At 40.3% G+C, this 14991-nt stretch overlaps 1 protein-coding gene across 1 annotated transcript in view; it reads right to left on the bottom strand.

Moving 5' to 3' along the window:
• Positions 1-13333, bottom strand: part of COL8A1 (collagen type VIII alpha 1 chain) — a 170888-nt gene extending 157555 nt beyond the window's left edge. The window contains exon 1 of the mRNA XM_061440409.1: positions 13150-13333. The gene's annotated coding sequence lies outside the window, so the exon portion shown is untranslated. The remainder of the gene's footprint in view (positions 1-13149) is intronic.
• Positions 13334-14991: the final 1658 nt, after the last annotated feature.

The following is a 14991-nucleotide window of genomic DNA, read 5'->3' as shown; positions in this document are numbered from 1 at the left end:
TCAAATGTGATTTAAACACATGGTGATATCTTTGATGACTAAATATTAAAAAAATACAATAGAAATGTTATTGCTATCTTTATGATCCTCTAGGGCTTGCTTATCCTACAATTTGAAAATATTTTACAAGGCAGAGGAAAATACCAACCCCTAATTATTTCTCGATGTTGTCTGGCTGATGATCTCAGGGTAAATTCTTTTATTTTATTATTTTAAAAAAGTTTTCATTGAAGGTTTTTCCAGTCACTCCAAATAAACTTAGCTGTGAATGGAAAAGATACAGCTGATTGCCCTGGCTTTGTCCACATCTCTTCTGCCCTGTCCTGCTCTTCACTGAGTCAGAAGGAAGGCATGCAGTATGGCTGACCTCTGAAATCATTAAACATCTCCTGTAAACTGTTGCTGTTAGAGGCACATTCTGGTTTATTTTCTGAAAGCTTATTAATAAGTCAGAATCTAATCTGCAACCAGACTGTTTGATCACTTTGCTCTTGGCTTTGCAGGCACAGGATTTTGTTGTGTGGTTGGCCTGTTGGCATGATGATTCCTGAAGGGCTGTTGGTAAGCCAGCAAATGCCAGGGGCACATCACTGTTAAATTCCAAAGACCTGTGACCTTCCCTGACCTGCTAGTAGAGGTTTAGCCTTCTTCAAAGAGCCTCAGATTGGGCACTAGAAATAGAGACAAGAATGCTATGGGAAAGTCTATCATTGAGAACTACCTTCCTTTAGAAAGTGATGGGGCCTCAGTGGGTAATAAAAATCTGATTGGCTGAACTTGTTTCAGATTCTCAGGGACAGTCTTTCTCTGTAGAAAAGGTCATTTTGAAAATTGAAGAAATTCTGTTTCAGCAGGTCTGAAATGTGTTTAAAAAACATTTAAAACATATTTTCCCCCAAAAGGGAAAAGAGAAGAGAGAGTTATGCATAATGGAAATTTTTCTTTCAGAGACTCAGTTCAAATCATTCTTCATCTTATTTTGGTTTTATAGTGATAGAGGATCCATATAGTGATACAGTGCCATTCTGAGTGAGTTTAAACCATTAAGCAAAGACAATCTGTATTCTTTTATTAATATTATGTACATATGGGAGAGGACTTCTTCAAGAGAGTATAACTATCAGAGGCAGACCCAGTAGTCTAACAATGCACTGACCACAACATTTGTTGAATACTACTGCAATCATGGCATGAGCTGAGGATACAAAAAAGAACTGAATTCAATTTTTTTCCCCAATAGTTTATATGTTCATCAAGGATACAAGACATAGCACACAAAAAGTTAAATATTCTGTGTTGCCCAATACAGTAGCCACTAGCTACATGTGGCTATGTCATTTTTAATTTAAAGAGACTACAAAAATATAAAAGTCAGTACCTCAGTTGCACTAGCCACATGTTAAGTACTCAGTTGCCGTATAGAGCTGGTGGCTACCATTTTGGACGGTTCAGTTATGACACATTTCTATAATTGCAGCAAGTTCTAATAGACAGCCCCAGTTTCTTCAATACAGGGTACAGGCATCACATAATTGATATTTACAATAACTACCAACCAGATGAGAATAAGGAAGAATCAATGCAGGCTGCAGTACTTAGGAAGATCTTAGTAGGGCCCTGAATTTATGGTTATTTTGACAAGCGTAAAGGACAGTGGGGCATAGTCAGTAGAAAAAAGGGGAAAGAATATTTGGGGGAAGAACAGTCCATCTGACTTAGGTCAAATTCCTGGTACAGACTGGAGAGGGATGAAAATGGAAAGCTGGATTGGGGTAAGAGAGATGGAGGGACTGGCTGGCAAGCTAAGATGTTTGATCTGTTTTCTAATGCTAATAAATAGTTTTGAGCAGGTTACTGATAGTCCTGGGGCAGTGGCACCACCCAGCAAATAATCTTTCCTTATGTAGTTAGGTATTCAGAAGCCTCATATTTGATATTAATCTCCTACTGGGAGTTCGTCCTGAGCCTTACAAACAGCTACAGAGTTGAGCCTAGTAATGCTGTGTGTGTGTGTGTGTGTGCGCACGTTTGTGTTTGTGTGTGCGCTTCTTGGAACAACTACAGGGAGAGGGAAAAGCATATTTAGAGCCTCTCATGTACCATCATTGCATTTTGTCCCCTCATCCCTTTTTTTCTTCTCACATTTATTAAGTTTCTCTTGTGTGCTAAGCATCGAAGGTGCAGCGATAAACAGCACATGAATCCTACAAGGGGATCACTGTCTTATACAAAGATGTGGCTGTGACAGGGCTGTGTACAGAACACTAGTGGGCGTGGGGAGGTGCACACGTAGTCAAGACAGGGCAGGTGCAGGCAGGTCTTTTCAGAGGGGAAGTTTGCTGATCTGAATCTCAGAGGAGGAGTACAAATTAAGCCAGTAGATCAAATGAGGAATGCTCCAGGCAGAGAGGGAAGATCAAGCACAAAACTATAAAGTTAAGCAGAATGTGACCATGTGGAAAGACCTAGACCTTCTTTCCTCTTTTGTCTTTGGTACAGCACAAAGGAAGGGCTCAGAGTGTAACTATTTTCCTCATACAAGCTTCCCCTGCTATCTGAAATCAGAACATTCATATGAAATCTTTCATAAGGGAAAATGGGGTAAAGTGAAGAAGCAGGTACCTTAGGACACGTCTTGTGCAGAAAATAAATCCAGAATAAGCACAGATGCCTACAGACACAGTTCAGAGCTATGGCAGCTTGATGCTGACTGCAATTCCTGGGGAAGGAGCTTGGCAGTGCTGAATGCTATTAGGTTGGCCAAAAAGTTTGTTTGGATTTTCAATACCATCTTACGGAATAATGTGAATGAACTTTTTGGCCAAGCCAACACTGTTGCATTTTCACCCCCCCCCCCCCCCGCCAAAGGTGAAAATCTTCTTTGGATTTCTTTAGATTAGCAGAAACAGGTAGTAATATAGGTCTTTCATAGAAGTGAAGTGGCATAAAGTGAACTTTTGGAAAGTGGAGGATACCTGTACACCCTCAAATAGCTTAAGCGGCAGGTGTAAAGACAATAGACTTTTGTCTAGGTGACTCACGTGGCTTGGGGCCTCAGTTAAACTGTCTTTACTCTCTTCACCTGGGTATGGAATACAGCAAGAGTCAAAGAATGATCCAGGGAGCTGGATTCAAGTGTGTTTCACACGCCAGAGTACCTTTGTTCTAGGCTGTTCCTCATATACTCATGGGAATTTCTCCTGCCTGAGGAATGACATGCTTGCTTGTCACTCTTTTTCCCAGACTCATGCCAAGCAACTTGGGATCACTTGGGGAGAATTTATGGAGAAACCTTAGACCTTATAAATTACCCCAGGGAGAAATGATAGCTTTTTTTTGTTTATTTTTCTAGTTACACAGACCTTACTTCTTTGGCTCTGAAATGGCAGCATGCTTTTAGGAAAAAAATACAAAAAAGAAAAAGAAATTAAAATCACAGTATTAAACAAAAAACAGAGCCAGTAGGCAGTGTCTAGGAAGAGAGCCATTGGAATTCTCTGACTTTCTTTATGAGTCAGAGGTAGTGACACAGGGAGTCGATATTTTTTCTTCCTTTTGTGATATGATGAGACCTCAGGAGAGGCGCCGTGGAGGAGCAGGAAACCTACGGCCTTTGGAGCATGACTGGGATGGGAATCCTGGCTCTGCCACTTCTAGTTGGGTGACCCTGGGCAAGTTGCTTGATCAAATAGGCGCTCTGTTTTTCTCATCTTTGAATTGGGAATGATAATACCACCTTTGTACTGCTGGTGTAAGGAATAGAGGTAATGAGAGCAGTACGGTGTCTGCTTCTGTGAGACACTTACTAGATAGTGTCTATAATTGTAACTAGAAATGATGAGTTTGAGTTTTTCCCTTGGATGACTGTGAACTTATTTTCTTAAAGGAGAGGATGCTACACTGCAATGCTTTTGGGATACTGGCTTCCAAGCGTGATCTTTGTAAAGGGGAAAGAGATGTTCCAGAGTAGAACCCTAAGAGAATTAATCAATTTGATATGGGTAGGAGGTCTGAGTGTCATAGGTAAACCAATAAGCCCTGATGTAGCAAGATATACTAGAATATCAGTGTGTTCCTATTCCAGGAATTAGCTCCCTATTGATGGTGATAAAGTAAATTCTCAAGAAAAATGTTTGGTTAATGATCTTGATTAATTAGTGGTGTTTATGTTGAACAGCTCAGGGGCTGTTGAGCTAATTCATAAAATTATCCAGGCTGCCCATTTACTGACTTATTACTCATTGTTGGCCGTTTCTCTATTTGTAATACAATATCCTGACACTGAGAAAGATGAGGGAAGGAAGAGATCATTTCAGTCTATCCAATATTCTCCCTGCTTCCCCTCTTTCCTTTCTTGCTTTCTTTCCATCACTCCCTCCCCTCTTTTTCTCTCTCATTTACTGTTTAACTTAACTATTGGTAAATTATTTTAACATTTATGCTGTTCTTATCATAAAGAACTTAGTCATGGGACCAAGACATGTTCATTTGCTTCTTTTCGTCCCTTTTCAATTGGGTTTGGAAATCACACTGGGATTATTTCTTACTTTATGGTTTGACATAGCACATAATCTATACTGACAATCAATGTATATTACATATTAACTAGTAACACTGAAAATATCATGTCCCAGTAAGTCTTGGAATAATTTAAACTGAGAACAGTTGAGGCTTGTGATTCCTAAACTATCCCATAAAATACCAGACCAGAGAGATGCCCTCAGGTTGAGAAGATTTGTTATCGAATATGTTGGGTGCACACTATTTACTGTAACTTTTTTGAAGAATGAAAATATACAGAGCATATTAAGGTCTTTATTAAATCTTGTAAGTAAAATTGTAAAATAATAAGTAATTGGTAAAATTACTTGTATCAATTGTAAAATAATAAGTAAAATTGCTCATGTTATTTGATTAAGTATTTCTAAAGTTTGTTTGACCATAGAACCTTTTTCTGTATAAACATGTTAGTATCCCACATATTACTGGTTTTGAAACACACTTTGGAAAATGCTGAAGAAGTGGCATTTAGAAATTTTATACTATAAGAGTCACTATTAAAAATATTCTCCAGTAAAACAACTTTAAAAATCACAAAAACTTTTTTTTCTGTATGAGGAATTATCTTTTGACTGGTGTCAAGATAATGAATAGGTGAACGTATAGGCCTCTTGAGACTCTTGAAGTCATAGTTTAATTATTGTTTCTTTCCCTTTTTCTACTTACCCTAGGCCTTATCTGGCCCCTTGAGACATGTAATATTGTCCTCTGTACTATAAGAAATAAAAATGCTCTTAGTACATCTTGGAAAGTTAGGTGCTTATTTGGCACTGTATTCCATTTTAACTTGGTTCTTTGTAAATGCCAAGAGCCATCTCCAGGTGTCCTGAGTCCAATCCATTAACTATGTATGCTTAAGTAGCACCATTCTGTAAAATTTTTGGCAAGACCTTAATTGCCTCTAAAGAGAGGGGTTCTTTGAGAATTGTTCTTCTATTCAAGATAAATAAATTAAGGCATAAAGATGATCAAGGCCCCAGAAACAGTCAAGGTGTTCTGGGGACTAAAACACTAAAGATTCGTAGAACAGAGGATTCTCAGGCCACATGCGTACCAACTTCACAGCTTCATCTCTACTGAGATCACTAATAGTCTGAGAGAGAGGATTGCTCTGTTTTCCTATGAATGTCATAAGTTTTACAAAGCAAGCTGCTCTTTCCTCGTATGCCAGGGATTTTTTTTTTAATGGTCCTAATTGATCTCTATCCTCTAGAGGGTTCTGAATTTTGCAATTGTCTCAAGTCTTAACAAGCCATCCCCACACCACTGCGCAATGGAAATGTTCAACAGAAAGGTATTCACTTCGGTCTAGGCAAGACTGACTGCTGCCCAGAGAAATGAGGATCCTGGAATGCAAGTTCTGGGCTGTCTTGATTGGATAAAGCCTTTTTGGCCCATTTCTGCCTCCCTCTTTCTTGCATTTCCCTTCCCCTCTCCTGGGGACCAAGGGTTGATCCTGGCAGGACGCTAGGGCTTCCCTTTGGAACCCAGGAGGTTTTCTCGGCCCTTGACTCTGTGCTTGTCTCCTGCGGACCCCCAGCTGATGTGGTTTATTTATTGCTGAATTGAGCGTTTAGTCCTGAACATTTAAGTCTTGGCTGGTGGTGGCCTCGGCAAGAACATTTTCTAAGATTGCCATGGTTTTCTTTCAAATAAACTCCTACATGCCTGGACATTTCTGGCATTGCTGAAATGCAGGTGATTTATTTGTAGAGGCTTAAATTGGGATTTTTTTTTTAAAGGAAAATCAGCAATGTGGTATACTCCTGTGCTACATTTTAGCCACTGGTTGTAGAGGACACCTTGTTCTGTCTTTTATCAGAAAGATGAAAATCTGAAGGCTCCCTCTGGGAACAAATCAGTTTTCTGTTCTTAGACACTCAACCCCCCAGCTCCCTCTACTGGTCAATAACCTCCCTCCCCAGTCATGGGGACAGCAGGGGACTAGAGTCAGCTGGGAGCTAGAAGGGAACTGGACTTGAAGTTAGGGACTGTGGATCCAATAGCCTATTTTTGCTGCAAATCCTTTATCTTCCTTCATTCTTTCTACCTCAACAGTCTTGGTCACCTAAGCCTCAAATTCTTAGCTCCACCTAGCGTCTGCCTTCCTGTATTCCTCAGGCTTGTCTTGTACGTGCCCTTTAACAAGAGGCTACTTGTTTGGCTTTATAGCACAGATGAACACTATGACCTCTGGATGGGAAAATTGTTAAGTACAGATCTTCAAAGAAATATAATAATGTACAGTCATCACTTAGAATTTATGAACCAAGTTTAGATTTATCTTTAGCGTGCACACGGTATGATAGAGGAAACATACTAAATGGGATAAGAGCTCACAAAATATCTCCCAGCTGCCCCAGGACAACACTCTTCAACCAGCTCGGAAGGTCTGCTGTCCTGCTGTTGAACTGAGGGCAGCTGTGGCTTAGCCACGCCACTGCTGGGTGGCCAAATGTCTTTCTAAATCGGCCATAGTTCCCTAATAGATGAAACCTTAATGGTGGCCTAGAATTTCAGCAAAACAGCTGTTTTATCTAGCTAGCAGAGAGGACTAGAAAAGCTCCCCAACAGGCTGATACATTTTATTTCCTGGAGAAGCCAACAGCTGACATCCACACCCAGGCCTATTCAGTTAGTTGGAAAAGTAGTGCATGAAGTGACTAATTGTCTTTAATCTCAGCACATCAAATGATGCCAATGCTTAAATATCCTGAGATGTAAACACTTCAAGAGAGCTTAAGAAAGACAGTCTTCAAGAAAGACTTACTTAAAAGTATGTTTTCACAATGAAGCTTAGTCACGGACCATGTAAATTTTAACATACAATAAACCAATTTCAGAAACACAATGACTATTTCAAAGTTTTGCAAACAATTGTCAGGCATGCTTTAGAGGAAAGTGAAGAAGCATCTGAGGTAACATCTTTCTCTTTCTCAGTAAGTTCTTTCTAGAAAAGACAAGAATATTCTTTTATACCTTTATCACTTTCCACATTGGGGTAACTTTGTGTATTACAAAAAGTTGTATTTTTATCTTAGCAGAGAGCATTTTGATGACATTATATCCATGGAGTTAGTACTCTGGGTCAGGATCAAGTTTAAAATGAGGTCAAGTGAGGTTCTTTTCTCAGTGGAAGTCCAGTTAAGGGTTAAGAAGAGTTTTCATAGATGTAAAATTTATAAAGCTTTTCCCCATGTGAGCCATTCCTAATATTGTACTATACAGAAAGAAGTCTGACCCAAATAAGGTTTTACTTCCCAAACATTTGAGTGGGTCTTAGCTATGACAATCATGTTAAAAAAATCTCTTCTCCGGAGTTTCTCCCTCTTCTGTTTTAGAGGAATGGATCCTCTTAGCTGCACTATCTTGTCTATACTCTTGACCTCTTGATAATCCCTCTCTGGTGTTATAACACTTCTCATGCCTACACTCCTTAACCAGTATGTTCCTTAATGGTCCATTATGCATATTTTGTCATTTCTTTCATTAAAGACCTGAGGAGATTCCAGGTATATTGATAACACACTGTCAATGTGATGCCAGAAGAGGAAGGTTATGCTGTAAATCATCACATAAATAATAATACATTTGTTCTGTCATGGAAAAATTGGAACTCAATCTTAAGCCTGTTGCAAAAAATAGCATTATTCCTAGAACTCAGGCAAATGTAAGGATTAATGAAATCTCTGTAGGCAGGGAAATGGCTCAGCCATTGATAAGGCTAAATGAACTCTCCTACATTACTTAAAGCACCAGGGAATCTTAAATTTCATATACTTGGATCTGAGTCTCTATAAGTACCTATAGGCTTGTAAGGATTTTTATGGAAGGAGTTAAGAAATATGGATATTTTATACTTAGCCTTTTTTTTTTTTATCAGTCACTCACTCTCTCAACACAGGTTTACCAAGCAGCTATTACATATAAGACCCTGGAATGAAGATAAAGACACACAAGGTGCCAGTGATGGTGACAACCAGCGACTTCACTCTTCATAAGGGATTGTACCAGTGTTTCTGAACGTTCTGTAGGAGAGGTACAGCTGAAGCCCCAAACCTCTACTAGTTACGGTTTTTAAGAACTCTATATTTTATGTTTCAACAGAATTCTCGTCATAGTCAGAGACATCTTAGATACACACTGTATGGGGAAGACACATGATAATTATTCAAAATAGAGCCCTGAACAGAGAGTTTGGTTATATGAACTCGAGTCCTGCTTCTCCTACTCATGTCTGGGTGACCTTAGGAAACATCAGCCTCTCTGACTTTTCTCATCTGTAAAATTAACTTTGTTAAAATTAGCTCCAAGGATTCTTTCAGCCTTTGTACTGTGTGATTCCCTAAATAAAAGTTTAAACCCCAAAAAGTTAGACTACAGCCTAGATAAATAAAACTGCTTAGACACTTCATTTCAGTTTGGAGGCATGTAGCAAGTTTAAGTTACCTATCTTCTAGGTATATGAATTAAGATTTAGAAAAATGTAAAGGTTTATTATTTGTTGGAGTGAAAATCTACATCACCTGTTTAAGAGAAGTATGAGCCTTTTGATAATGAGAAATGCCACAGTTATGGGTGGTACTCCAGAAACTATAAGATCTATAAGGATTGAATAGAGATTTCTTTCACTGAAAAAAAAAAAAAAGGAGGTAGCACAGAGAGACATGACTGCATCTGTAAATCCTGAACTGAAGGAGAGGACAGCTTTCATTTTCCAGGAAGGACAGTAGAAGTGAGCCCAAAATTAACAGAGGAGATTGAAGGTAGACCATCAATATGTTTTGATATTTTACATAATCAGTTATAGGTGTCCATAATAGCTTTTGCTGTTATGTTACACTAAGAAGTGGGAATTTATTATTATTTTAGCAGATTACTCTATGATCAGTTTTTGGGAACATTTTTGTTTCAGTCACTTCAGTTTGATTCCTTGCAATTTCAACAGCTTTGTGAATTTGCTTTCACAGGGCCCCCAGATTATAGACATTCCGACCGTGTGTGACTCCCTTTAGCCCTCTTGTTGCAAATCTATTTGCTTGAAGATAGACTATAAGAACCTCCTTCCTCAAACAGCAAATGTAGTTCCCAAGTCAATAGTGAAATGTCTAATTAGTGGCTTCTCTGTTGGTGCTGAAATGTGGTTACTATTCTTTCCCAGTCTTTACTCCTTGGGTCTCTGCAAAGGGGAAGTTTAGCAGAGCTCTAAATTAGTACTTGGGGGTATAAACTGATGTTAATGACTGTCAGGTCATTGGAAGATCTTTTTCATTATATCCTTAACATTTTGAAACAACCTGTAAGCTGGCCTTTTTATTTCTTAATTTAAATTTTTAGATGCTTTGGGTAGTAAGGGGTTCTTTTTTACACAATGCTAAAGTGATTCTCTAAATTCCACAGGACACTCATTCTTCTCTCTGTATCTTTATTTTCATTTCACTCAGTAGCTAGAACAATGAAACTCTCAGAAGACGGCACTCTAGTCTCGAGATCTATACTTTCCTTGAGTTATGCATATGGATGTTCACGGGGGCTTGGTGGAAGAGAAGGAAGCCAAGGCCTGAAGAAAGACCTAATTTCCAGAGGGTTACTTGGAGGACCAGAGATTGGCAAATACCGCTGCATCTCAATCACGCTGCAGGTTGCCATATCACAGTTGAAGACCATGGATAGGGAGGAGTAGACAGCTGCCTCTAACTTCTAACTTTCAAATAGTTACTGAACATTGGACCCTTTGAGAGAGTTAGAGGTGGCTTTGTTGACATGAACTACCCATTAGTTAAAAATGTGTTCTGAGGATTTTTATATTCAGAATGTAGCTTATATTATAAAATTATAACTGGCAAATATCTATGAGTTTTAATGTGGGACAGACCTGAAATCATTTTGGTCTCTAGAAGGGCTGTTCTTTCTGTTACAGAAGGGTGTAGTAGAGATGAATCTTAAATTATTAGAAACACTCATTGATTAAAAAAACAACAACAGCAGATATGGATTTTGTTCCTCATATTCCACATAAAAAAGAACAAAAAGAAGTTGCATTTGTTACAGAGATTCTGATCTTTCTCTTCTAGGCACTTTCTAGGAGCAGTTCTGCCCAGCTTCCCTCTCAATTCTCTGTTCATTTCATCTTTTGTTTCACAAATGGAATTAAGGTAGGATATACCTTCTGATCATGGGAAGAATATTGTTTTATAATTTTGGGAATAGCAGAAGATCTAAAATGTGTGTTTCCCTAGATGTAACAGGCCCTCCAGATCAACCGAGCACCCTTCCCGTGTGTCTCTAGTGAAACATGCAGTCACTTTTCTTTTATAAGAAACATTAAAGGAGTCATTCAAATTTTGCTGGAGTGGTATGGGGTAGGTATGGCCATGAAGCAACCCAATCCAGGGGCAGCTATACAATGGCATAGACAAGACTCATGCCTGTATGTTCTGTGCAAGGGGGGAGTCACTGGTGGGGACTCCATGAATCCCCACTACTGATTTTTCTATAAACTTAAGGAGGAAACTATGGAGAAAGTATCATTTTTAGTGTCTGGTAAAGACCCCTGGGAAAGTGAGGTCATGAGCAGTCTAGGATGATCTCATATAGTTATTTAGGGTGTTGAATGTGATGGCACATGGGGAAAGCAGTTACTATGAAATGGTTCATAGCTGGTAGAGTGGATTAACTGCCAGGAAAAGCAGAAGCAAACCCTGGGGGAACACTTTTCATCCCCACATTTAGGAATAACAGGGAGCTCTTTTACACTGGCAGCACTTTTTTTTTTCCTCCCAGAAAAGATAACTTTCCTCAAGGGGATCTGGTGAATGAAGCAGTGTCTTTTCACCCTTGTGATGATGGGCGTGAATCCGGCACTAACATAAAAGAGGAATTAGCTTGGACATACCACACACTTGGTTTGGCCCGGTCCCATACCTGTGCTCTTGTCATGGTTGATTACCCACTTACAGCAAATATGAAGCAAGCAGTCTGCACTGTGGCTTGAGATAAAAGGTATTTTAATATGCTCAGGTCACATATTATCATGGCCAATAGTAATTTTATATCATTTTCTTAAAGGAAACCGCACTCCTAGTAATAATTTTTTCTAATGAAGCAAAATTTCACATGACAGAAAGTTTTACATATAACTTTTTCATTTGAATAATAGCATTGAATCCTCTCCATGCCAAACAGAAATTTTAAATATCTTTATTATTTCTTTTGATATGCAAGCGATAAGGAGGAAAGGTTTGGAAGACCCTCAGTTAAACTTCTAATGATTCTATGTTCTTTAATAGTGAAGAATTTTTTACAGCTTTGGAGACTTTTCCTTTTTCAAGTGAAACAATATAAACAAACCAAAAAAAAAAAAAAAAAAAGAGGAAAACTCTTCCTCTCTTACTTTAAGAACCTTGAGGGCTGAAACAGTGGTTTGGTTTCCTGACTGCCAGCTTTGGTTTGCCGTCTCTCAGCTGGCTTGTGCAATTCCCCAGAGGAAATATTTGAAGAGGGTTTTTCTCCCACATGAGAGAGTTTCATCCCACACAGCCCGCAGATTCTGACTGCAAACTTCATGGACTAAGTGTCTGGTTTTCCAGAAGTAGCTGCGGCGGACGTTTTTCCTTCACAGGTGCAGGACACACATTCTCAGACCTCAGAGATCAGGATGTAAAGTCCGAAATCTTTAAAAATGAGGGTAGCTTAAAGACTATCTATCTGCCAATCAGATCAATTTTTACTAGATAAGGGAAAAGAAGGTGACAAGCAGGGATCAAACTTCCAAAGCCTTCAAGCTGATCGTTCTTTACAACCCTCGGGTGTAAACAGAAGTATTGGATAATCTGGCCTGTATTTTTCTCTGACTGTGGAACACATTGAAATGCTTTATGTTTAGGTGTGTGTATAGAAATTCATGAAGTTCTTTTATACACTTTTGTATATCAGCACAATTCTCATTTTAGGACGTCTTGAAAAGACAACTTTGTGCTCTCACGTTGTGCTGTAGCTTGTCAATTTGGATTTGTTCTTTCCTATCTTACCAGCCACCTGATTATGGTCTCTGGGCAAATGGTACCCGTTGGCATCATTTTTTCCAAGCACTTAAACCTGGAAAGATATTTTTTAAAGGACTCACAGAAGCTGTCTTGGGGGTTTGGAAAACATGGCAAAATTGTTAGCAGACCTTTGTGCTATTTTTAGGAAACTAATTGTGTTCTTTTAAAGTACATTTTTGACAATGGGACAAAGTTATCCTTGCCCCCACTGTTACGTGAAATATTTACAATGAAAAGCGGTCAGGAAAGCACCCCAAACGGATACACTTTAACCTCGGCAACAGCCAGCAACCGGGGGCAAAAGTGATTTAAAAGGCGAAAAGGTTTTTGCAATATTTATGCTGCTGTTTCTGCCCCAAACGAACTTTTATTTTACCGTTCAAACAGAAGTTTGTTTTCAAACCAGTTGCTGGTTTAAAGGAGCAGCCGATCTGGCATTCATAAGAATCAGCTCTAACCAAACAGTAAGCACGTTGACCGGGGGAAACTGATTCCCCCGAAGCAACCCCCAGTAGGTCAGATGCCTGCAGAAGGGTTATCTTACCTTGAGCACGTAAGATCCAGGAGAGAGGCTCGGGGGCTCCCACAGGAGAGGACCGGGAAAGTGCTCTGATCCGCTGCTGGTAACATGCACTTGGCTTTTATGGGCAGGTGGGAGGAGCCGCTCCTCATGGTAGGTGGGCAGAGAAGCAGCAGCGGGCGGGCAGCCCCGGGAAGCTGGACACTCTTCTCTGGGGAGGGGCGGCGAGGGCAGAGCCAGGAGCCGGAGAGCGGGAGGAGGGGCGTGGAGGGAGGAGGGTTAAGGAGAGGAGGAAGCAGTGGAAACGGGAGAGGAGGGAGAAGAAGAGAAAAAGAGAGAGACAAGAGAGAAAACTTATAAAGGGATGTAGTCCACAAACAGGGAAGAGATTGGGGGAGAAAATGAATAGGAGACTGAGACAGTTAAACAAGCAAGATACGGAGGGAAAGGGGAATTTGATTATTTGCCATTTTGTATGACATTTTAGATGGTAGTGGTGTTGGGGAGCGAGTTGTGAGTGACGGAGATAACAATAGGTATTTTCTGTGAATTCGAAAACCTAAATAACGGTTCAGGAATATTTGAAATTTCACAGGCAAGGGAAAGGAGGGGAAGCTGGCCGTCGGAGTAGCACATCCCGAGCTCTGGGTGGGCGCGGAGAAGGGCTGTCCACAGCCGGCTGCGATGCGGCCGCCCTCCTGCGTCCTGTCTCCCACCCCCCGCGGGTGAAAGCCGGCCCTTCACTCATCACTCCCCACTGTGCTTTGTGACCAGCAAGTTCTCCCGGTGCTGCCGGTAGTGCGCAGCGTCCAGAGGCCCCTCTGGAGACTTCTGCAGCATTAAGGTAAATCCAGCAAAGGTTGGAGAGGATCAGCAGAGATTGGCTTGTGGAGAAAGGAACCTCAAAACCAGCCTCGGTCCTCCAACATCTGCTTATGTAACAGGATTGCAGGGCTCTCTGCCCTCTGGTTATTTTCGGTATTTTAAAAACTCTCATTCCTAGCAATTGGAAAACGTCTTGGTGCCATAGCTCTCTGTGTGTCTTAAACATTAAGAGGATTCAACCAACAAGAGGCTGAAGGATCAGGCCGAAATTCTTAAGAAATACATTCAGAGAAAGAAAAACAAACTCCTTTAGCTGCTGAGCCGTGACTCACTTCCTAGCCCAAGTTTGATTTTTGCCACCACAGGAATTAAAGCATTTGAAAAGAGAGAACCTGAGCCTTGAGGATGAGGGGTACAGACAAGGGGAAAGAAAGGGGCAGGGAGATGGATGGATGGGCCTGAAAAGAACAAGGGCAATAACTTTTACTGACACTATTGATATATAACTATATAAATGTATAGTAATATATACATATATGAAACTTGATTCATTTCACCACAACCTTATGGAGTTAGATATGATTCATATTGTGTAGTTTCTTTCTTTCCTTTTTTTTTTAAAGAAAGGAATTTCAAAGGGTTAAGCAACTAGCTCAAGCTAACGAGAAGGGGAGCCATATTTGGTGAGCTGCCAGAGCATGTGCACCCTCCACATGAGTGAAGTCACTCAGTCGTGCCCGACTCTTTGTGACCTCATGGACTGTAGCCTATCAGGCTCCTCCGTTCATGGGATTTTCCAGGCAAGAGTGCTGGAGTGGATTGCCATTTCTTTCTCCAGGGGATCTTCCCGACCCAGGAATCGAACCCAGGTCTCCTGCTTTGCAGGCAGACACTTTGCCGTCTGAGCCACCAGGGGCCACCATATAGAATGCCTGAGCTGGCCTCCAGTTAGTCCTGATGTCTTTGTGTGTGGAGTGAGGAGAAGTTATCAGACTCCAAGAGAAGGAAAAATGATGACCAAGAGCAGAATATGTTGAACTG

The sequence above is a fragment of the Bos javanicus genome, chromosome 1 (genome assembly GCF_032452875.1).
Source record: "Bos javanicus breed banteng chromosome 1, ARS-OSU_banteng_1.0, whole genome shotgun sequence".
Lineage (NCBI taxonomy): Eukaryota > Metazoa > Chordata > Mammalia > Artiodactyla > Bovidae > Bos > Bos javanicus.
Note: the sequence above shows the minus strand (reverse complement) of the source record. Positions and strands in the feature narration are given on the sequence as shown.